The sequence below is a fragment of the Capsicum annuum genome, chromosome 4, assembly GCF_002878395.1.
Source record: "Capsicum annuum cultivar UCD-10X-F1 chromosome 4, UCD10Xv1.1, whole genome shotgun sequence".
Lineage (NCBI taxonomy): Eukaryota > Viridiplantae > Streptophyta > Magnoliopsida > Solanales > Solanaceae > Capsicum > Capsicum annuum.
Window position 1 is genome coordinate 131,900,612 of NC_061114.1, and position 25,284 is coordinate 131,925,895.

Below are 25,284 nucleotides of genomic sequence, written 5' to 3' on the forward strand. Positions count from 1 at the left end.
GAACTGAGAACCTCAATTGAATTTAAAGGAAATTGGTGCCTATGTAGTCTAACAATTTCGTAGATATATATCTTAGCATAATCCTCTAATGGATAAGTGCTTATAATATGCAAGAAATGAGTCAATATATATACAAAAGTTTAACAAACTAATTCAAGGGAAGGAAAAGAGAAACAACAACTCTAAATAAATTTTAAAAGAAAATGATTCATTAATCAAACTTACAATATTTTCTTGTTTACAACTGCAAAGACAAGACCCACAACTCAGACAATTACAGACGTATAATTTAGATTACAAAAAATATAATTGACAAAGGACTTTCAACAAAACAACAGTTGATCTGCATACACTTGTTTAACCAGAGATGTCAATCGCCTTCACCTCAGGTTTCTTCTCCTCGTCTTTCATAACAGTTACAGTGAGCACTCTATTCTATATAGCTGCCTTAATTTCCCCTGTTTTCGTATTCTCCAGCAGCCTAAATCTCCTTAAAAACTTACCACTACTCCTCTTCATACGGTGCCACTGATCATTCTTCTCCTCTTACCGCTTATCTATAAAATCCTTCCTTCTTCAATTTCATCTTTTACTTCCTCTTTATTGATCCTTGAAACGTCTACTTTGAAGATAAGATCTTCTGGGGTCTCTTTTCAATCGATTCTTGTATTTGCAAAAGCAGACATTTCATGAGTAGAGAAGGGGGTATTGGCAATTATGCTTGAAATAGGGAAGCCTTCAAATGGATCACATAAGTTGAGGGAAAATGGGTCAAAGATGTTGCTTTTACTACCACCGAAGCAGCTTGGAATCAGAGTCATTCTTGGGACTTTGTTGCCTGAAGAAAACAGAAGATGGATTATAAAACTTGAATTTTTCTTTGATAGTAGTGTTTAATTTACTGATATGAATAAGAGAAAATGTAGTGTTATTTATAATTTGCTGATAAAACTTGTTTTCTACTTCTGTATTATATGCTACTATTATCAGGTAAAGACCAACCAAAGGCATATAAAATCATTACTGGTTATAGAAATATTTAGTGTACCAAATTAATATCGTGTTGTTATTCGTTCCTGCAGAGCAGGAGCAATCTTAGCAACAATTCATCACTATTTATCCCAAAAGATAACTATCATTATGGTCAGAATCGTGAATTTAATAGTGGCATCATCAAAGAAAATACATGAATATATAGTTGTGAATATTCTTAGAGACTAAGAAACAATGGTACACAAAGTCTAAATGTTAAAAGATTCATCAAAATCAAATATGAACCCATCATAACAAATTTTAATTGAATGAAATAAAAGCCGTAGTGTGTAAACAACACAATATCAAAAATTTAGACTGCAATATTGTGTATAGTCAGCTACTAATAATACATTAATTCGTACTCAAATTTTGCTAGCCATGCCAACTTTTTACTAAGAGTTTTCATATATTGTGGCTTTTAAGTTACCTACTGAAAGATAATAAGTGAATCTTTATGATTCACTGACCTATAAAGATAATTTTAAGTGGTTACAACTTTCTGATACATTTTTCTTCTTTCTGGTCATTAGTTCAACTGATAACTTGCAGTTAGAAGAAATTCTCAAAGTGCTTCAGCATAGATTAGGAAGCACAAGTAGGTTTCAAATATGCACGAGAAAGAATTAGGCATCTGAGAATTGCTGATAGTATCTTAAAATTTTTAAGGAAAGACAGGCATTCTCGGAACCTTGATAGCCTAGACTTCATACAAACCCCAGGTGTTTATTTTAGTCTCACCAGTGAAGATGATTAGCAAGCAAAATGAAGTTCTATTCACCTACGTGATCTTTCTCGAGATAGTAAATACTAACCTCCACATATCATGAAAACTATTACACAGGTTCACAACTCAATCAACATCCACATATATGAATGTCTGAATCTCTCCTTCAGAAATTTTGATCCCTCTGCCAAGCTAACAAAAAGACACTTGAAAAGCAAAAAGGCTTTGATAGTCAGCAATATCTTGTAGATATAAAACTTTCACTTGGAGCTGAAGTTTGACAACTTAGCAGAAGCCCTTTAGGTTTTAAAAAGTGGTAGACACATGGACACACCTATACAAGAACAAAAGTCGATATACCACTCTCCTCTCTGACTATTATATTTTAAAAATTGAAAATATAAATGGCAAGGTACTCTCCACCTGAATTCACAACATTTTACAAATGCGACTTGGCCCTCCTACCAAATTTTTAAGTTTTGAAGAATGGCAGAACAACCATTACATGAAACAAAAATATCCAATGTATTATATTTCTCACTAGTCACTCTAAACAAGAAGAATTAGTATAAGAACAATACTCAAATCACTGTCAATCATACCCTACTATCTGGAAAGCTCAAAACTCCTAATGTACTTGCTTTAACCAAACACTAAATGGGTGTCAAATTTTAAACCCAAACTTCAAAAAATTATAACCTAATAGCAAAATTTCAAAAGGGGAAAGAACTGACAAATGAAGCTAGAGTCACCACCAAATATTTTCGAATCCAATAAGTAATTTATACCATAACCAGCCGTAGTGAACCTAAAATTGTGACAATGGATCTTTCCTTTTTTCGATTGAATGCAAGCAGCGGCTACAGTAAACCCTAGAAGTATTTTTCTTTCAGGATAGAGAAGATTAAGGGAAAGAGAAAGACCCAATTCTTTTACATTTGTTTTTTCACTTCGGGTCGGGTCTTTTTTTATTATGGGTTGGGTCTTATAATAAATTAAATTGTGTAATTAAAAATAAAATTTGACATGTGAATGGTGATGTGGCATGACCATATGACCTTTTTTTTTTACCTAAGTGGCATGTTTGGTGGAATTCTGTTACGTAGAAGGGTATTTTTGAGCCAAATATTTAACGGAGGGATATTTTTGAGTAAAAAAATTAATGAGGAATATTTTTGATCCATTTCAGATAGTTTAGGGGTATTTTTGGTACTCACTATTTGTTTTCTCAAAAAAAAAAAATCTAGTATTAATTTGTTTAAAAATGAAATTACAGAGTGTGAGATTCATACATCCAATTATGGGAGTCCGGAACCATTCTATGTCACCAAACTAAAAAAAGCACCAAACTATGCCATATATTTTAAAATGTACCAATCTATGCTTAACTCACAAAAATTGTGAGTTATGCACAAATATCTTTAACGGAAGGCAACTCACGGTGTTAATTTTTTTGAAAAGTACATAACTCACAATTTTTATGAGTTATTTATTCTTATTTTAATATAACTCACAAAAATTGTGAGTTATGCATTCTTATTTTAACTTAACTCATAATTTTTGTGTGTTATTCATTCTTATTTTAACACAACTCACAAAAATTGTGAGTTATGCATTCTTATTTTTAACATAACTCACGATTTTTGTGAGTTATGCATTTTATTATAACATAACTCATAAAAATTGTGAATTATGCCTTTTATTTTAACATAACTCAGATAAATTATGAGTTATCCATTTATTTGTGAGTTATTTAAATAATGAAAAGCATTTCCAAAATTCTATTTAACATATAACTCATAAAAGTATATAACTCACCTTTTTTTGTGAGTTATGCATCTGTTTTATCAAATTCTCCTATTTAAGCACCCGTATACATTTATTCTTTGTATATGATTTTCAAATTCTTCTTCTTCTTCTTCTTCTTCTTCTTCTTCTTCTTCTTCTTCTTCTTCTTCTTCTTCTTCTTCTTCTTCTTCTTCTTCTTCTTCTTCTTCAAACTCAATTTATCTTTTCAAAACTTTATCAAATTTTTGAGAATAAATTTTGAACGTGTTAAAGTTGCACTTTTTTGGGATGAGAAATTATTCACGAGGGAAATACAATATATTATAGTATGTCCCCCAAGTCCAACGCGAAGTATCCAATTTTAGTTGGTTATAGAGAATTTGTAGAATCAATTTTTAGAAGAATGAAAATAACAAATAATGATTTTGATTTATTTATAGTCGGACATTATCCAAATTCCTTCTCATCTCAAGGAATGGTAAATTATGGAGAATGGATTATTAGTGCTGATGAGTTGTTGCTGAATTTCTGAGTGCTCCTTGTGACTATGCTAGTCAAATAAAACTGAACATTCTTTAAGTTTATGTTAAGAAGGAGTGTAAAAATCATCTTGTGCAGTCTCCGATACAGACAAATGTGCATATACAATTTGATGATCCAACAACTGATGTTAATGCTCATTTAACTCAGTATAATACTTTTTTTGACATGAAGGCTCCCCAATACGTCATGCCGAGTAACATGCCAACACAATTCTCAATACCTGATTTGAATAAAACTTGAATGAAGGTGATCGGTATTTTTTTTTTTAATTTGTGTTATTATTAATATTTTGTATTTTTAATGATTTTTGTCTATTTCTTCTGTCATATGTTATATTTTATTTAGGATCTTAACTTTGCGTGACACGAATAATGTTGATTTATTTGAAAATGACTATAATTATGGTCAATCATCTCAACTTGGATGGATGCACAATGCTGGAACATTTACAAATGTTCATTTGTCACTAAGCTTGGATACTGTCGATTATTATTGGTAGGTCTAAAATATCATCGCTAATAAGTTATGTTTGTTAATTTCATGTTATTATTATTTATATTGCTAATTTCATGTAATTATTATTCATGCTTTTTGAATGTACTAAAATTATGTTAAAAATAAGAGTGCAAAACTCACAAAAATTGTGAGTTATGTTAAAATAAGAATGCATAACTCATAATTTTTGTGAGTTATGTTGAAAATAAAATGCATAACTCACAATTTTTTTAGAGTTATGTTAAAATAAGAATGAATAACTCACAAAAATTGTGAGTTATGCACTTTTCAAAAAAATTAACACTGTGAGCTGCCTTCCGTTAAAGATATTTGTGCATAACTCACAATTTTTGTGAGTTAAACATAGATTGGTACATTTTTAAATATATGACATAGTTTGGTGCTTTTTTTAGTTTGGTGGCATAGAATGGTTCCGGACTCCAATTATGGTATGTTCATTCAAAGATGAGCTTCTAACGGAATGGTGTTTTTTGTTGGTGCACCAAAGATATAATAAATAACAAAACAGTGTTATTGTAGTATCATAAAACAAAATAACCATGCAAATTCACCAAAAAATATATAATAAATATATTGCTCTCCGACTACATGCCTTGCCACTTAGCCGACTGACGAAAGAAACTTAAGCTAGCACCCATCATAGCAGTGCCACGTATAAGAGGTCCACTATTTGACGGCCACAATTTATTAGCATGCTTTTTTTGATAGATTATATACTTTATAAAATAGAAAAGCCATTATTTCCACCCTAAACTATATCCAAAAAGTTGAAGACACACTTAAATTATTAGAGTAATCTATCACACACCTATACTATATAAAAGTAAATTTATTTACTCCTCGTGACACCCATGTCTAGGTACATTGCTTACACTCATAAGAAGCGCGTCCAACCTTTTAAAACTTAAAAATAAATGGTAAGAAAAACATTAAAGATTATTAAATAAAAGCCCTCAACGGATATATTGACCCAAAAAATCTCCATTTAAGCCAATTTGGGATTTCCAAACTGAATAACTTTAATTTCCAAATTGGTCATCGAAAATCAAAATTCAAGATCATTTTTTTTTGAAGAATTGGTAAGTAAAACCTTTTAATCGTTTGATTTGTTACTATATTATGAGAAAATATAGTTCTTTTCTCTTAATTTTTTTCAATTTTTGATAATTGTTTCTTCCCTCAAGTTTTTCTTCAAATTTGAATTAATTTTCTCACAATTGAGCAGGCGTATTGTTTTTTTTAATCAAGGTACTTTAATGGCTAAGATAAGCTTGAGCAGACTTTATAAGTAAGAAGAAGATTATGAGTTGGAAGAGGTTCGATGCAAATATAGACATCTTTTTCCTTTGATGACTTCATGGACCTTAAGAAATCTGGGTAAAATATATTGGTGTTGTCCTTACTATGATAATACAATCCAAATTGCCTCCGGATCTTTGGAAAGGAAGATATGGTCCAAGAGCCACTTGATGAATCCTTGGTCGCTATCAAAGGGTGCCTATTAGATGATTTTGATGATCAAGGAGAGTCAAGGGACATTTGAGGGGCCAAAGGAAGGCAAGACGGGGCTAAAAGGCCCCCGAAAGAGGACATGCACCCCATCCACTTTGGAGGTATGCCCAACCCACTTTAGATTTGATAGAGCGGGTCAAAACGGTCCACTATGCTCTAGAAATGCACCCCATGTGCTCCCCAAATGCTTAACCGAATTCTTAGTGGGATAGTATGACTTGTCTTTCTCAAATCGATCACTTATGGGCCCATAAGATGTAATAATTAACCCTAGACTATAAATAAGGCCTTTCTTTCATATAGTAGACAGATATTGATGAATTATGAATGATTTCTCCTTTGTGAGTGAATAGCGAGCTTGGATTAGCTTGTGGCGAACTTGGATTAACTTGTGGCAAGCGTGAGATTGCTTGTGTTGATCTTTCATTTAGAAACATTGGTTGCTTGGGAACTAATTTTCTTGTGGTCTATGTAAGAGCAAGGTTATCGTAGGAAATTAATAAGGTAGGTCTTTGGGTTTGATACACCCTTTGGTTGCCCTTTTTGTTAACTTCTTGTGCCTATCTATCTATCTATCTTCTTTTCATATCCCTTACTTTATATTCTTTCATTTTTGAATCTTAGTTTATTTTTTGTTTCCGTACTTTGTGTTTGTATCATTTGGTATCAGATTCAAGCTTGATTTTGTTTCTATAAAGTCAATCTTGGGTCTAGTCGTCTTGAAAAATTGAAAATTACAAAAAAAGTTACTATTCACATTTTTGGTCTTAGGTCAAATTTTGAGTTTTTAATTTTTATATTTTCTTGTGTTTCTAGTGTTTGAATTGTGTTTTCTAACACTATAGGAGTCTATAAATTAAATTTGAATCAAATCGGAGCTTATTTGAGTGTTCTATCCTTGTTGGAAGCTTAGGTTGAAAAAGTTTGAAGTGAATTGAAAATTTGAAGGTTCGGTGAATAATTTGAGAAAAATAATGTGTGTAATGAGTTTAGAATGTTGAAAAGTGTATAAGTTCAAAATTTTAACTCATTCCGATCTAAGGAGAAAAAGTTAGAAAGATTGATGCTCTTGATGTTCTTGCTACCTTCAAGTTGAAAAATTCAGCAAAAGTGCTTGTTTGATCCTAAAAAAAGAAGGAAAAATAGTGTAAAAGTGTTGGTACAAATAAAATTTGAATATACAAAGAATATCCCAAGAGAAGAGGACAAAGGGGGACCATAAGAGGGCAAAAACATCACTTTAAGTGCAGCTGCTCGGCTGTTCTGCTCCTGATCTACCTTGGATCTGCGCCTGAGCTGCTGAAGTAGCTTAAAACAATTTTTCCTATGTTAGGATTCTCTTGTCCTATGCTAGGGCTGCTCCGGACCTGCAGCTGGTCAAGATAGCCTATATGCGCTTGGCATGCGCCCAAGCTTCCTCGGCTCTTCTCAAACACACTTCAAATGCAATTCACCAACACAATTCAACACTTATAAACTCTAATTTTCTTAGGTTTGATTCCTTAGTTTCACTTCTTGATTCCTAAATTCATCTCTTGATTTTTAAACTATCAACAAATAGTAATTCACCTACTAAGTTGGTTGATTAGTTCTTAAGTCCTATTTCTTTCGTCGCTCTACTTCTTTCAAGATTTTCTCTTTTTTAATTCGTTGTTAGTTCTTGACTCAAGTTCATATATATTTTTCTTTGAGTCATTCAAAAAAGAATCTATTCTGACCTCAAGCCACAACTGGTACCAAGCATGCTCATTGGAGTATAACGAATTATTGAGAGATCTATCTATCGATCTATCTATCGATCTATCCATCGATCTATCCATCGATCTATCCATTGATCTATCCATCGATCTAGCTATCTACCTATCTATCTACCTACCAATCTATCTATCTACCTATCTATCTACCTACCAATCTATCTATCTACCTATCTATCTACCTATCTACCTATCTATCTACCTATCGATCGATCTATCGACCTATCGATCGATCTATCGATTTATTGATCGATCTATCGATCTATCTATCTATCAATCGATTGACATATCAATCTATCTATCTATCGATCGATTCATCCATCCATCCATCCATCCATCGATCTATCCATCTATCAATCTATCGATCCATCCATCCGTACATCTATCCATCCATACACCCACCCACCCATCTACTCATCCACCTATCTACCCATCCATCCATCCACCCACCCATCCACCCATCTACCCATCTACCCATCCATCCATCCATCCATCCATATTCTTTTCCTATTCCTTATTTTATTACTTTTTTATTTTTGAATCTTAGTTTAGTTGTTGTTTCCATACTTTCTGTTCATATCATATGGGATAAGTTAATTTTTATTCAAATATTGATCTTGAATAGTGTATACTTGTAATGAATCTCTAGGTCATTAATTTGCATAAATTTCTAGTATTTTAAGCCTTTCCATAACGACTATAGGTCATTTATGACTTGTCAAAATTGTTGATTTGGTTATCGGGCAGTTTGTTTGGATGTTGGACTCATTTCTCTATTTTGGAGCTTTCACTTTAAGGATTTGATCTCAAACCAAAAATCCTATTATATGACCTTGGATGAGAATTTCAATAGTGCCATTAGCTCTGGAACTTTGATTCTAGGCTAGAGGGACCCTTGGTTCAAGTCTCAAGACTTCCAGACTCATTTTGGGCTATTGGGTGGATTATATGAAAAATAAAACTGTAGGTGTGGGCCCTATATTTATTCAAAATAATCTAGATAAAAGTTTTGATGCCATTGAGTCTGGAATGTCGAATTTGTTATGGTCGCATTGTTCATTTACGCACACGGGGTATTGAACAAATCCCAAGCACTCGATCAAAGTTCGTTTTACACTTGGCAAAAATCTGGTGCTTGACACCTGATAGGATCGCTTAAGCGCCTATTGGGCTGCTTTACTGCTAAGCGCCCATGAGCCACTATTGGGGAACTATCCCATTGGCAGTGGGGCACTTTAGCACCCAATGGCCACTTTAACGGTATCCACAACTTTCTTCCAGAACGCTAAAGCAATCAAGATACCGATTTAGTGCCTAGGTAACCGCTTTAGCGGCACCTATAACCCTTTTTATCCCATTTCCCCTAACCAATTTTCCACCATTTCTTCCACTATTTTTACATCAAATTTAGAGATCAAAGAGAGGAAAAAGTTGAAAATTATCCATAGAGGCTAAGGTAAGCTAGCCTAACTCTGCTTGATCATTTCCCTTTAACTTCTCCTTCGATTTCCATCCTAATTCATGGTAAAATCCTTAAAAATTAGGTCTTGAATTCCTAAACTTTAAGGGTTGATTTGAGACCGATTTGTGCTTCATTTGTGCTCAACTTTTGAGCACACATTCCTTGTTCATCAAGGGACCTCGTAATGGATTCAATTTTTGGATTTTATTTATAGGTCTCACAGGCTCGTTCTTGACCTAACATTTAACCCGACCCTTAATAAAGTAATATGGATTTTGTTTTACTCCTAACGATGTGTAGATTACTCCTTTGATAGCATGACGATATTTTAGAATCGTGGAGCAGAAGCAAATGATTTGTGGATGATTCATGGATTTGCAATTCAACATCGAGGTAGACTTTTGTCTAATCATCTTTATAAGATGGTGTATTATATATTTTGCATGTTAGATAGGGATGTTAGAATATGATATTGGGTAGAATACCGTGACTTAGTCTTATTTTTGAGTTTGAGGGCTAAAAAGGTAATCGAACCTTAGGGTGAATATACTTATTATGCTTCTAGGATCCTATTACCCTAGGTTTCTAGCATGTTAGGCATAGTTGAGACTAATGAGCCTTTAGTATAATGTTTACTACTTTACTCGGTGGATTATGATGGTTTTCCCGAATTATGATTTTATGATAATGTCGGATATATATTATTGGGCCGAAGGTAGTGTTCATGATATTGATTGGATTTCAGAAAGTGGTTTATCCTTGTAAAGGACGTGGTTGTAGTTTATAGCGTAGAGATGCTTATAATTGCATAATTTGGATACTGGTGATAGCATACATATATTTGGTACATTCATGCTCATTAAAATAGTAAATGGTACGATTCTGACTTAAAATATAGTTTTACTATTATTTTTTCTAAAAGGGATTTATTTCCTATTTTTCACATTTTAAAAGGATTTTTCTATAATGGGAATTGTACAATCATAATGAATAACTTATGAGCCTATAAGACTAAAAATGATGTTTTAGAGATTTATTTGGGATAGAGTTTGGTCCACAATTTTGCTGCTACTGTTGACCTCGATCGTGAGAGATTTCAATCTTTTCTATACTTTTATAATGATTTAGTCCCAGATTTTATCCTGAGTAATGGATTTATGGACTTACCTTTTTTCAGCCACGGCTTGTGTTCATACATTATTATATATATACGTATGCACATCTCTAGTATTGGATGAAGTAGATAATGACGATGATGAGGATTATTAGAAATCTTATATCGAGACTAGGTCGATGTATACGGGTACTCCTAAACCCTCTAAATACCCCTTAGTCCATGAGTCATCATGACGAAGAAGAGAGGTTATTATAGGTCCTGCCTTTGCAATCGATTAAGCTGGAGATGTATATACTGGGTTAATTTATGGTACTTGTATCGTTTATGGTACTATGGATTTGCTTTGCATTCATTATTGCATGCTCATTGCCTATCACCTGTATGCGCCTATATCTATCATCTTTTTAAGGGTTGCATAGGTATAGGTAATGAGTATTGCTTGTGGTGTGTTGTGTGTTGGACCTTTTGGGTTATGGGGAGCAATCTAGGTATTGTTTGTTCGGGCTAGTTAGTTACTGTATTATGTTATTATTTTGGTTAGTTTGTGGTAGGTTGATTGCTGAACTGGTATTGAGATTCAAAGTATAATTCTGATTCCTTTCTTTATGGTTGTTGTATTATGTATAATTATCTCATGTTTAGACTCATGGAGTAGAGTTTCTAATTATTTTAGTACTAGTTCCTACTATGATTAGGAGGCCTTGAGATGCTAGTATGGTTGCTTTAGGTTATGCCATTTATATATATAGCTATCTATACGTAGTTATGGTATTACTATATATCATTCCCTTCCTTCATTTGTTATTTTGTATATCCATTCCTTGAACTTGTATACTACTATACATTCTTCTCCTACTCTTCCTTTGTATATTATCCAGTGATTTACGGTATAGTGCTTAGATCGTGGAGTATGGCTAGAATAGAATAGTTTATCTTTATTGTCTCCTTATATTTACCATGTTAGTTCCCTAGATATTTGAGCATAGTTTACATTCTCGCTTGCATGTTATATGCATTTGCATTATCTTTGGAGCTCAGTCGATAATTGCCTATTGAGTACCACGTGTTTGGTACTCATACTATACCTCTGCAGCTTATAGACCATAGTATAAGTTCTTGTTGTTGTTGTGTGTATTGTGTGGAGCAACTATGGTTTAGAGACATCGAGTGAGCTCCTGGCATTCAGACCATTGCTATTCTCCCTCTTATGTACTAGACTAATCTCTATGTTGTATTCAGAGATGGTTTGTATCAATATATTCATTTAGTAGTTTATTTTATAATCTTATTACATTAAAAGCTCTTGTACTGATTCCACCAGGTTTTGGGACTATCTTGTGTATTTTAGCCTTTTTACTATACTATCTTATGTATTTTAGCCTTTTACTATACTTATTCTGCATTCTTCCTTTATTTCTCTTGGTAATCTGTTACTATTAGTTCTGGACTACGAGTTGGCTTACCTACTAGTGTGTTATAGTAGGTGACATCATGACCTGAGAAATTGGATCATGATAAATTAGTATCAAAGCTTAGGTTTACCAGTGTGTTGGTACAAGAGCTAGGTGTCTAGTAGAGTCCTACAGATCGAGGTAGAGATGTCCATATCTTATCTTCAGAAGGCTATAGGGCATAATTAGAAAATTCTATTCTTGACTCCTTATCGTGTGTCCATATTTCTATGAGCCCCAAGTTCATTCTTTGACTTTATTCTATCCCATATGGACAATGCAAGATTATAGATAGATGTGTATGGGACTTTAGCACGTATTTCTAGAGCTCTAGAATAACGTGAGACTAGTGAGTCAGGGATGAATATCAAAGATCTTCAGCATCAGTCGAAGGATTTGGGGCTAACCCAGGCTCCAGTGGAGCTCGTGACTGCTTTAGTCTTTCTAGATTCAGCATTGGGGATCCCAAGTCTTTTTGTGGATACCTCACAACTAGGGATAATATTTGGTTCATTGAGCAGTTCTCAGGCCAGAGTTGGGTTTGTTGGTGTTCATCAAGGTTCCTCGATGATTTCAGTATATGATATCAGATTTCCCGAGTGGTCCAGACATATTTCCCTACTATATCCTTCAGAGTATGACATGGTGCATAGATTTATCAGAGGTTTAGCATTGCTATTTTGTTTGGCATTGGAGTACTTGATAGTAGTTGGGTCTTCTTTTATTTAGATTATTGATTATGAGAGGGACACAGAGAGAGCATGCATTGAGACTTATGAAGGTGGGAATAAGATGACATTTTATTAGTACAGTGCTATTGGTATTTTATTAGGAAGTAAAGATCCTCCTGACAGAGGTCCTTCTGTCGGAGGTCAACTTTGGTTGCAACCTATTGATTCTAAGTAGATAATGATTTAGACTATGGATAGCTCTCAGGTTAGTTGTGGTGGTCACAACAGGCGGAGTTCTTATCGAACCTTGAGGAGTATTTGGTATGAGTCTTCAGGCCATGATGATCATTCTAGATCAGGAGGGGGCAATGCCTTAGAGTATTCCAAGAGCTTTTTTAGTTATGATGAGATGGGGCATTAGTCTAGAGAGTGGCCTAGATGTGAGTTGGTTGTTTAAAAAGAGTTAGAATATGTTCCTCACCATCCTAGAGTTCCTGATGTATATTATGATTCGGGGAAGATGGTTATTTCAGTGGAGAAGGCCCTCGATGTTAGTTCGTTAGCCAATTAGGGTTAGCTCATGGTTTTCTAAGTTAGGGCTTTAAGGGATTGCTACAACTATAGAAAGATCGGTCATTGGTCCAGAGCGTGTCACTGAAGTGGGATTATTAGTCATTCAACTTAGTCTCATAGTATTGTGGCACCTTTGGTTAGAGGTAGTGCACTTAGTGCTATGGTTGGTGATTCGGATGCCTAATCCAAGTTTAGACCCATTAAGACTCGTAGTCCCTTAAGCACGCCAGGCATTTGATTTCAGATTCCAATATAATGGATGAACTTTTATCTTCTATTATTACCTTTTTTATTTGTGTGTATTAGGGTTCTCGTACCCATCGATAATTATATGCCTTGTAGGGTTATATCGATTGTGGTGTGTCTTGATATAAAGTTCATGATTATATGACTACCCCCATTAATTATTTCTTTTAGTAGTGGATCGGTGTTCATATTTTCTCTTTGGGATTAGCATTTGGGTTTGAGTCCCATTTACCTTAGCATATTGGCCTTTTTATAGCCTTATAGTGGTACTTGCTGTTGAGTTTATTTTGGTACTACCTATTCTTTATGTTTATGTTTATTGTTGTTTTCATTATTGACATTGTTTGGTGTTAATCAATTTACATACAGTAGATGGCTAGATTAGTAATATCTAGTTAGAATTTCCCTTCCTCATGGTTCTTATTTGTTGCTTGGATGGCTAGCTTAGTTGGATGATTTCTTTCTTATAGTGACGTACGGTTGGTTGTTTTCTTCTTTCATTAGAGAGGCTTGATCGTTTGTAATGTGGATTATGGAAGTAAAGGTAAGTTAACCTCTTATAGTTATGTTATAGTTCTAGAGTTGATGAATGGGTTGTGAGCCTATTTCTGAGTTTGACTAGTTTGGGGTCCGTTATTCTGATTTGGCTATTTCATCACCAATAGTGGTCTTAATGTTGATGTCGATAGGTCTTGGATTTGCTTTCCAGGTTTTTTGGGTTTATCTCCTAGTGATGGTTTGCTTTTGGTATTGGAGTAGAGTCGAATACTTTGTTCTTTCCATAATATGGTTCTTATTCTATGTAGAGTTAGAGAGTTGGAGATAGGTGATATTTCTTGTGACCACTTACTAAGTTGGTAAATTGAGTATTCATTATTGAGATGGAGTATTGGGTTGACCAGTTTCCATCTAGGGCTACATTTCTCTGAGTCACCAGAGTTTGGTTGTTTCTAGTGTATTTTCAGCCTTGGTGAGTCCTTGAGTATGTTTTGGTGGTTCATACCCTCCAAAAGATATGGATTTAATTGCTTGTGTTTTAGTCGGTGAGTTATCATCCATGGTGATTTGTGTCTCAGCTATATTTTGGCTTTGATTTTGGTATGATTTAGTAAGGATATGTTTGATTTGGATAGTAAGATCAATTTGGATATTTGGCCTTAGTTCTAACTTGTTGGCTTAATTTACTACTTGATGCCTTGGAATGGCGATTTGAAGGTCATGATAGATTGGAAGTATGAATACTTACCCATCTTTATATTTAGTTTGGGTAATTGAGATTGAGCAGTTCAACCTTGGTGTCGAGAATTTAGGTTGGAGTTGTAGAGTTTAGGTGCAACCTTTATTTTTAGATTTTCCTCAGTTGGGATATCATCTATAAAATAGATAGGCTTACTCCGCGGTTACCTATTTAGTCCTTTTCAGGTCAGATGGATTGTGGTTGATAGGTGTTCAGATTGCAGTCTATTGTCACGGTGTTGGTTCTTTTTGCTTTGACCTCAGTTTTTAGTTTTTGTAGGAAATTTTGGATGATCTACTCAGCAGGAGTAGTATGCGTGAGTTGGATTTAGTATGGCTTCATCCTCGGTTGATGAGGCATCCCGGAGATGATCATTAAGTGGTGAGTGTTTATGCTTAAGACTCCTGGTTTTAAGTTTCGATGGTAATCCAAACCAATTATAGCATTGGCAGAGATTACAGACATTGGTCATCTCCGTTTGTGTGCCCAGGTAATGCCTTAAGGTCTTATCATCATTCTTGCCATTATTAATTCTTAATGGATCAATATCAGCTCTTCAAGGTTAGTGTAATGGGAATTAATGGATAGGACTCGGGTGACTTTCTGCTTGATTTGGAGTGTATAGAAAGTTTGGAAAGGCAAAAGAAGGTTATATTTGGATTGGAGTTGGTTGCATGACTCATTCCTTGGTTTGACTTTGGCTTGGAAAATTTCTCATTCAATTACACCGGTATCAGTGTTGTATTAGTGTGTTATGGTTTAGATTTTCGTACATCAACCTTCGTCGGTTTAGTTGGAGGGTAGTTAGTGGTTGAGGTTGAGTTTTAGTTATTTGGGAGTGAAGTGCAGAAGTTGGTTGAAAAAGGGATACCTGTGACAAAATTCCTTAGAAGCATCATTTCTTCTTGAAGGTTATCTAAGAAGTCGTGCTCGTAGTATGGTTCAGTACTACGTCTCTTCGAGCTTTTGTGGTTTCTCCTATCCATTAACTTTCACAGATGAAAGTTATTTTAGTAGTGGATATTGTAATGACCCTCCTAGTCATTTCCTCAATTTGCTGCATTTTTGATGTTTTAAGCCTTCCCACAATGGCTACAAGTCTTTAATGACTTGTCGGAATGGTTGGCTCAATTATCGGGTGGTTCATTTGGATGTTCGGCTCATTTTCCTATGAGATTTTGCTGTTTAAGATTTGGTATCGGACCGAAACTCCAAGTAGATGACCTTAGATGAGAATTCTGATAGTGCCGTCAGCTCTAAAACATTTATTTTAGGATAGATGGACTCTTGGTTTAAGTCCTGAGGCTTCCACTCGTTTTGGGCTATTGGGTGGATTATATAAAAAATTAAACTATAGGTGTGGGCCCTACATTTATTTGAAATGATCTAGGATGAATGTTTTGATTATTTCATTATGTTTGAAGCGTCAAATTTAGTATGGTAGTATAGTTTGTTTGCACGCATAGGTCCCGAACAAATTCCGAGCACCCGATTGAAGTCTATTTTTGACTTGGCAAAAATCTGGTGCATAGCACCTGATAGGAACACTTAAGCACCTATTGGGTCGCTTTAGTAGCACCTGTAGCCCTTTTAATTTCATTTTCCTCACCTGATTTTCCATAATTTTCACACCAAATTGAGAGATTAAAGAGAGGAAATTAGCCTAACTCTCCTTGGTCATTTTCCATTAATTTTCTCTTCAATTTCCATCCTAAGTCATGGTAAAATCCTTAGAAATTAGGTCTTGAATTCCTAATAAAGGGTTGATTTAAGAGCCGATTTGTGCTCCGTTCGTGCTTAACTTTTGAGCATATATTTCTTTTCTTTCAAGGGACCTCATGACAGATTCAATTTTTGAATTCTATTTACGGGCCCTATGGATCCACTCTTGACCCAAAATTTGATCCGAACCTTAATATAGCAATATGGGTCTCATTTACTCCTAACAACGTGTAAATTTTACTATTTTGATAGCTTGGCGACATTTTTGTATCATGGAGTAAAAGCGAACGATTTGTGGATGATTCATGGATTTGCAGTTCGGTATCAGCGAACGATTTGTGGATGATTCATGGATTTGCGGTTCGGCATCAAGGTAGGCTTCTATCTACTCTTCTTCATTAGATGGTTTATTATATATATTGCATGTTAGATTGGGATATTAGGGTGTGATATTGGGTAGAATACCGTGACTTAGTCAATTTTGAGTTTGGGAGCTAGAAAGGTAATTGACCCTTAAGGTGAATATACTAATTATGCTTCTAGGATCCTAGTGCCCTAGGTTACTAGCATGTTAGACATAATTGAGACTAATGAACCTTTATAATAATTTGACTATTTTACTCGGTGGGTTGTGATGGTTTTCCCGGATTATGATGTTATGGTTATGTTGTATATATTTAATTAGGCCCAAGGCTGTGTTCATGATATTAGTTGGATTCTGAAAAGTGGTTTATCCTTGTAAAGGACGTGGCTATAGTTTATAGACATATCGATGACATGCATAAATTCGATACATTCATGTTCACTACCACTGTAAATGGTACGATTTTGACTAAAATATGGTTTTACTACTATTTTTTCTAAAAAAGGAATTTATTTCTGCTTTTCACTTTTTAAATGAATTTCTTCATAACGAAAATCGTACCATCTTAATGAATAACATATGAGCCTATGAGACTTAAAATGATATTTTAGAGATTTGACCGAGATAAATTTTGCTCCATGATTTTACTACTACTATTGACCTCTATTTCTACAATCAACTGAGGCATAATATGAGTGGAGCCAATCTATACCGAGAATGATATCAAAATCTGCCATCTCTAGCTCTACAAGGTCTACTGAAGTAACTTTCTAAGATATCATAACCGGATAGTTCCTATATACCTGTCGGGCTATGATAGATTTACCCATTAGGTTAGAAACTGAGAAAGGCTCTGCTAGGATTTCTGGACTGACTCTAAAGTTAACGACTATATAAGGAGTTATAAAAGATAAAGAAGCTCCTGGATATAGAAAGGCATAAATATGTAGATGGAAGATCTGTAATATACTAGTGACCATATAAGGAGAATTTTCCTGATCTTGTCTGGACTAAATGCATAAAACCTGTTTGGGCGTTGCCCACTAGTGGCACTGGAAGCAGCACCCTGCTGATTCAAGCAACCTGACTAAGCTGAAGAATGAGTATGCTGACCCTGAGAACCTGATTGAGGACAATCTCTAGCTCTGTGGCCTGGCTTTCCACTCTCGAAACAAACATCACTGACAGCTCTGCAGACACCATTGTGGTTTTTGCCGTATGTCTAACAAAGAGGATCTGTTCGAGCATTGCTGACACTAACCTGAGATCTAGAGCCTGGCGCCCTATCGCTATTACTATTTTTAAACTTAGAAACTGGAGCATTGGCTGAGGATGGAGCTGGAACTGAAGACTTTGGATAAAACTAGGAATGGTTACCGCCCTCTGACTTAGGCTGATTGAAATTTAAGATACCTGTTCTAGCTCTCTTATTCTACCTCTCTCTCTCTCTGATCTTAGCTTCTTCTATCTGCTGAGAATGGACCATGATCCTAGATATGTCCATCTTCTTAATCAACATCACTATTCTACACTCGTTAACCACACTATCTGATACCCCAAATATGAACTTGCTCATTCTAGATCTACTGTCTGCTACTACATGGGGAGCATACCTGGCTAACTGAGTGAACTTAAGGGAATACTCTTTCACTATCATGCTACCTTACCTGAGGTTAATGAACTCTAACACCTTGGCTTCTCCCAGCTCTAAGGAAAAAAATCTATCTAGGAAGGCAGTAGCAAACTTTTCCCACTCTATGGGCTCAGCATCTGTGCCCCTATCTACCTTCCACTGCTTAAACCACGTATGAGCTACACCTTATAACTGATAGGCAGCTAACTTATCACTCTCATTAGAAGTCACTCCCATAATATCTGTGACTTTCTGAACCTGATCGAGGAACTCCTGTGGATCCTTTTCTGACTTAGATCCTGAGAATAAGAGAGGATTCATTCAGGTGAAGTCCTAAATTCTGGTTGCATCAGTATTGGCCACTGGGTTAGCCTGAATAGTAGCTGGCCATTTATTCTGAGCTGCTATAGAGTTGGCTAGAGTAGTGAACGCAGCTCTGAATTCTGCATGGGAAAAATGATCATCTAGGGGATCTGCCTAAATAGGCTGAGGTGCTAATTGATTTTTGATTCTCCTTTTATTAGTTGTAATACCCCGGGAAATTTTTCATTGAAATTTTATGCGTAAATGTGTTGGGTTCTATCTTCTAGAATGAATTATAAATTTTCCATGTGGAATGTCTTAGATTATAACCCACCATTGCGTAGAGTATCGAATAAGCTTTCCAATGATATGTGGATCATCCAAAACGGACACCCAAGCGACGAGTTATGAACATTCCGATCAAACCGTGAATACTAGTGAACAATAAAACGTGCAAGAAAAAGTACTGAGGCCTGGCGTACTATTGCTCCAAATTTAAATGATCATAACTCCTTGTACATAATGATCTGGGTGATCTAATATATATCAACGGAAAGATCTGTGAGTCCTCTTTCCAATGAAATTAGTTTAATCCAATTTGTCTATCGGATAAAAAAGTTATGGTCGATCTACTTCAGCCTATCAAAAGAAAATTTTTGGGTCAACTTCAAATGATCATAACTCCTCGTACACAATGATATGGGTGAGATACTATATATCAACGGAAAGATATGAGAGTCCTCTTTCTAATGAAATTAGTTTCATCCAATTTGGATATCGGAGTAAAACGTTATGGTTGATCTACTTCAGATTATCAAAATAGTCCACCAAAGGACAAATTTGAGAATTATTTGATTTTTAGGGGCGTTTTGGTCATTTCCCCTCACCCAAAATCCGTCCAAACCCTATATTAAAACCTATTAGAAGCATTATATGTTATATTTCATCAAATTCCCTCAAAAATAAAACCCTAAGCTCCTACATCTAACTTTAAGAACCTCTAAAGTTCACCATTAATTCTGCAAATTTATTCAAGATTCCAAGTTCCTAGTTTAAGAACTCCAAGAACCATCATTCAAAGGCACGATTAACATCTCAAAAATGAGTATCGATCTAAACTTCATCATTCAAGGTGTGTGGGGTTTTTCAATAAGAACTCTCTTTCGTTCTTGTGTCCAAAAGTAATTTTCTTTACAAAGGCATGATTTTTATTTGACTTTTATGAATTTGAAGCATGAACCCATATCTTATGATGATTATTATGAAATCTTGATGTTTATGATTTTGAAAGATGAATTTACATATGTGGAGATATAAAGCATGAATCTTGAACGATATTTATCATGATTTTGATATTTGGATCGTGAATCCCCATTGGAAATTGTGTTTTTTTGAGAAAGTGTGTGTTATAAGCACGTTGATGTTGAATATTTGAGATATTTTGAATGATTTGACCTTTTAGTCTTAATGGAGTAGTTTTGAACTTGAGTGTGAAAGAAATCCACAACGTGGTTGATTTTGATAGATGGGAAGCATGATGGCTCCCAATGTATATTTATATATTACTGAAATTATTTTATTGTGGATTATCTTTGAAATGATCTGAGCTAAGTCCGGGAGAAATCTTTAGCACCGAGTGGGAGGTATAAAGCGACCTTACTTCCCTAAAACTACGTGCCCCCATAGGAGTGAGCCTGAGGCTGATTTATATAGTGATCACTAGTTTCTGTGGATTTGATATCGATAGTCCTACTCCAATGGCAAGGATAGGACGGTCTCCCCAACGTGGGTTGTACGTTGGATTCCATGTAGCTCACATGGTTTATGTCGGTTATAGGATCTCCCAGTGTGTGTGTTTCTTTGTGTCTATGGTGAATGGTGAAGTGATTTGAAAGTGAAATTGTGAAAGTTATTCTCTCGAAAGATTTAAATGATATTTACATTATGAGAATTGATATTCTTGATGAACTGAAAGTGATTGACAAATTATATGATGACTCACATATGTTATTGTACTTATTCCATCCTCTCATGATTATGATGATTTTCTTCGGGCTATATGAGTCTTTCATACATCCTGCATATTTCTTATAAATATTTATGATGATGATGTTTATACAACTACATACACCCCCATATACTCGGTTTCTTTCCATGATACTGACCCATATCTTCGGATATAGGCTGCATTTTCTTGGAATGTAGGTTCAGGTGCTCAGTTCCAGGTTCGACAGTGATTCTTCGGGCATACTGTTCTACATCCTCTATTATAGTGAGTCCTCATGTTCCGAGGACGTGATGTCTGATATTGGTTACACAAAATTATTTACATTTGATAACTGAGTATGAGTCAGTTGGGGCATGTCTCAATGGCTTGCTGGTTTTATTGATTCTCTTAAAGGCTTGTCAGACTAGTATAGATGTTGGGAGTTGACTAATAAGTCGTATTTTGTTATCTTTCTGAAATTCTTTTATTCTTAGATGATGATTACTCTGTTGATATTTGAGGGTTATTTATGGAAACCCGGTTGATTTGTGCTGAACTGAATGAAAATGGCTCAAAGGATTAGCTTGGGGCTACTCGTAGACACAACCACCGTGTGATGCTCCGGGACCCATTTTCTGGGGCATTACAAACTTGGTATCAGAGCCTAAGTTTTAGGTATCCTAGGGAGTCTGACAAGCTGTGTTAAGTAGAGTCTTAATCATCAGTGTTTAGCGTGCCACATCTATGAGCAAGAGGCTACAAGACATTTTAGGAAAAAATATGATTCTTTATTTCAGAAGACTATCGTGCTTAAAGTGTCCCTCTCTGCTATTGATTCGTGCTCTTCTCTTTCAGAAATATGCCTTCACGTCGAGCGAGAAGAAATAATGATGGTCAGCAATCTCAACCCACTGACCCATTGAATAAAAACATGTCTCATGCTGAATTTTAGGCAGCCTTTCAGGTGCTGGCCCAAGCTATTACTGCAAATATTCAGGCCAACCCGGCACTAGCTCCACAGCAGCAGGGAGGTGATTCAGCTACTGTTAGGATCCGTGACTTCATTCGGATGAATCCTCCAGAATTCTATGGGTCCAAGTTTGATGAGGATCCACGGTTGTTTTTAGAAGAGGTACGGAAGATTACTCAGGTGATGCATGTATTTGAGGAACATAGTGTGGAGTTGGCTGCGTATAGGTTGAAAGACCTTGCTTATAACTGGGTTGTTGCTTGGAGGAAAGGTAGAGGTGAGGGAGCTGTCCCTACAACTTGGCAAGAGTTCTAAGATGCATTCCTGGATAAGTTTTTCCCTTTGAAGATGAAGAAGGCAAAGGTGGAAGAGTTTATGAACCTGCGACAGGGCTCTATGACTGTTAGGGAGTACTGTCTAAAGTTCAATCAGTTGGCCAAGTATGCTCCTAACTATGTGGCTGATAATCGGGCTAGTATGAGTAAGTTTGTGACTGAAGTGTCTAGTTATGTGGTTAAGGAGTGTAGGTCTGCTATGCTGAATAGTGAGATGAATCTTTCTAGGCTGATGACTCATGCCCAACAGATTGAGGCAGACAAGATTAAGAAGAGAGATAGAATGAGAGGGAATAAGAGAGCTAGGTCTGACCAGCATGGACAGGGTCAGACTAGATCGCAGGGAGGGAGTCGCCCTTAGTATCAGGACCATTCGTCTATGCCAGCACCGTCATCTGCTAGTGCTCCTGTGCCTAGAGGTAGGCAGGAGCAAGGTAGCAGGTTATATGCATGCAGGTCCCAGTACAGTACTGGTAGTAAGCCAAATTATCCCTTGTGTCCTAAGTGTGGTAGAGCTCATTCAGGTGAGTATTGGGGTGAGAAGAAGGGTTGTTTCTGATGTGGTGACATGGGTCACAGAGTTAGAGATTGTCCATAGGATGGACAAGGGCGTCGTGACTATCACCCTCAGACCCTGACTTAGACTGTTAGTGCTCCAGTTCCAGCGACTCGCCCAGCCCCAGCTCAGGGCGCCTCTTCTAGCAATGCTGGAGGGCAGCGCCAGAATAGATTCTATGCTTTACCATCCCGCCAGGAACAGGAGGACTCTCCCGATGTTGTTACTGGTATGCTTCGTATATTTCAGTTTGATGTGTATGCTTTGTTGGATCCTGGATCCAGTTTCTCATATGTTACACCTTTCATTGCTGTGAATTTTGAAATGAGTCCTGAGATTATTCTTGAGCCTATCCTAGTTTCTACCCCAGTGGGTGATTCGATTGTTGGCCAGAAAGTGTATAAAAATGTCCTATTACCGTTCTTCATAGAGTCTTGTTGGCTGATCTGATTGAGTTAGACATGGTAGATTTTGATGTGATCTTGGGTATGGACTGGCTGTATTCTTCTTATGCCTCTATTGATTGTCGGACCCGAGTGTTCAAGTTTTAATTTCCGGGTGCATCCGTGTTTGAGTGGTCTGGGAATTCTGTGTCACCCAAGAGTCATTTTATCTCTTACCTCAAAGCTAGAAAGCTTATTTCCAAGGGGTGTATTTACTATTTGATTAGAGTTAAAGACACTAAGTCTGAGACTCCAACTCTCCAATCTGTTAACGTCGTTATTGAGTTTTCTGATGTCTTTCCAGATGATCTCCCAGGGATACCTCCTGATAGAGAGATAGAGTTCGAGATTAATCTTCTTCTTGATACTCAGCCCATTTCTATTCCTCCTTACCGTATGGCCCCTGCAGAACTTAAAGAGTTGAAAGAGCAACTCAAAGATCAACTAGATAAGGGTTTCATAAGGCCCAGTGTTTCTCCTTGGGGTGCTCCAGTGTTGTTTGTGAGAAAGAAAAATGTCTTTTTGCGTATATGCATTGATTACTGCCAACTGAATAAAGTCACCGTAAAAAATAAGTACCCCCTTCTGAGAATAGATGATTTGTTTGACCAATTGCAAGGTGAAAGTTATTTCTCAAAGATAAACCTTCGTTCCGGCTATCATCAACTCAAAGTTTGGGAGTGTGACATCCTGAAAACCACTTTCCAAACTCGTTATGGCCATTTTGAGTTTCTTGTTATGTCTTTTGGGTTAACTAATGCCCCAGCAACTTTCATGGACCTCATGAATTGAGTGTTCAGACCATATCTGGATATGTTTGTCATAGTGTTCATCGATGATATACTGGTGTACTCCCGTAGTAAGGATGAACATTCTGATCATCTCCAAACTGTCTTGCAAACCCTTAGAGATCATAAATTGTTTGCCAAGTTCAGTAGGTGTGAGTTTTGGCTATGGTCAGTTGCTTTTCTGGGTCATATCATTTCTTCCGAGGGTATTAGAGTTGATCCCCAAAAGATTGAAGCTGTCAGAAATTGGCCTAGACCTATTTCTCCGACTGATATCCAAAGTTTCTTGGGTTTAGCTGGCTATTACCGCCATTTTGTTGAGGGTTTCTCCTCTATAGCGTCTTTTGTGACTAGGTTGACCCAAAATAAAGTGAAGTTCTTGTGGTTCGAATCTTGTGAGAAGAGCTTTTAGTAGTTGAAGACTCGACTCACTTCAGCCCCTGTTTTAACTTTGCCTGATGGTGTTGATGGTTTTGTGGTGTACTGTGATGCTTTAAGAGTTGGGTTAGGTTGTGTATTGATGCAGAAGGGTAAGGTGATAGCTTATGCTTCTAGACAGTTGAAACCCCATAAGAAAAATTACCCCACCCATGACCTTGAGTTGGCTGCTGTTGTGTTTGCTTTGAAAATCTGGAGACACTATTTGTATGGTGTCCATGTTGATGTTTTCACTGATCATAAGAGTCTGCAGTATGTGTTTACCCAGAAAGAATTGAATCTTAGGTAGAGACGATGGTTAGAATTGTTAAAGGACTATGATATTAGTGTGCTGTACCATCTGGGAAAGGCCAATGTTGTGGCGGATGCCCTAAGTAGAGTGTCCATGGGTAGTGTTTTGCATGTGGTAGAAGGCAAGAAAGAGTTGGCTCATGATGTACATCGTTTGTCTAGATTGGAGGTTAGGTTGTTTGACTCTGCTGAAGGTAGTATAGGGGTTCAGAGTAGTTCTGAATCCTCCTTGGTTTTGGAAGTGAAGGAAAAGCAATACTTAGATGCTAGTTTGGTCAGACTGAAGAAGTCAGTCAAGGACCAAAAAGTAGAGGTTTTCTCCCAAGGGGGAGATGGTGTGTTAAGATTGCAGGGTAGATTGTGTGTCTCGAATATTGATGATCTAAGACAAAGAATTATGGCTGAAGTGCACGGGGCGCGATATTCTATTCAACCTGGTGCCACCAAGATGTACCAAGACTTGCGAAAAATCTATTGGTGGAGTGGCATGAAGAAAGATATAGCAGCGTTTGTAGCTAAGTGTGTAATATGCCAACAGGTTAAGGTTGAACACCAAAGACCTGGTGGTATGATGCAAGAGTTTAGTAGTCCTACCTAGAAGTGGGAAGAGATAAATATGGACTTCGTGATTGGTTTACCTCCTTCCCGACACCATCATGATTCCATTTGGGTTGTGGTTGATAGGTTGACTAAATCTGCTCATTTCTTACCTTTTCATACTTCATATACTACTGAGGATTACGCTAGATTGTATATCCGAGAGCTAGTCAGACTGCATGGAGTTCCCTTGTCTATCATTTTGGATAGGGGTACTCAGTTCACTTT

The 25,284-nt window shown here is 36.3% G+C and overlaps 1 pseudogene; it reads right to left on the reverse strand.

The window, feature by feature from the left end:
- Positions 1-300: 300 nt before the first annotated feature.
- LOC107869684 lies at positions 301-849 on the reverse strand (annotated as a pseudogene).
- Positions 850-25,284: the final 24,435 nt, after the last annotated feature.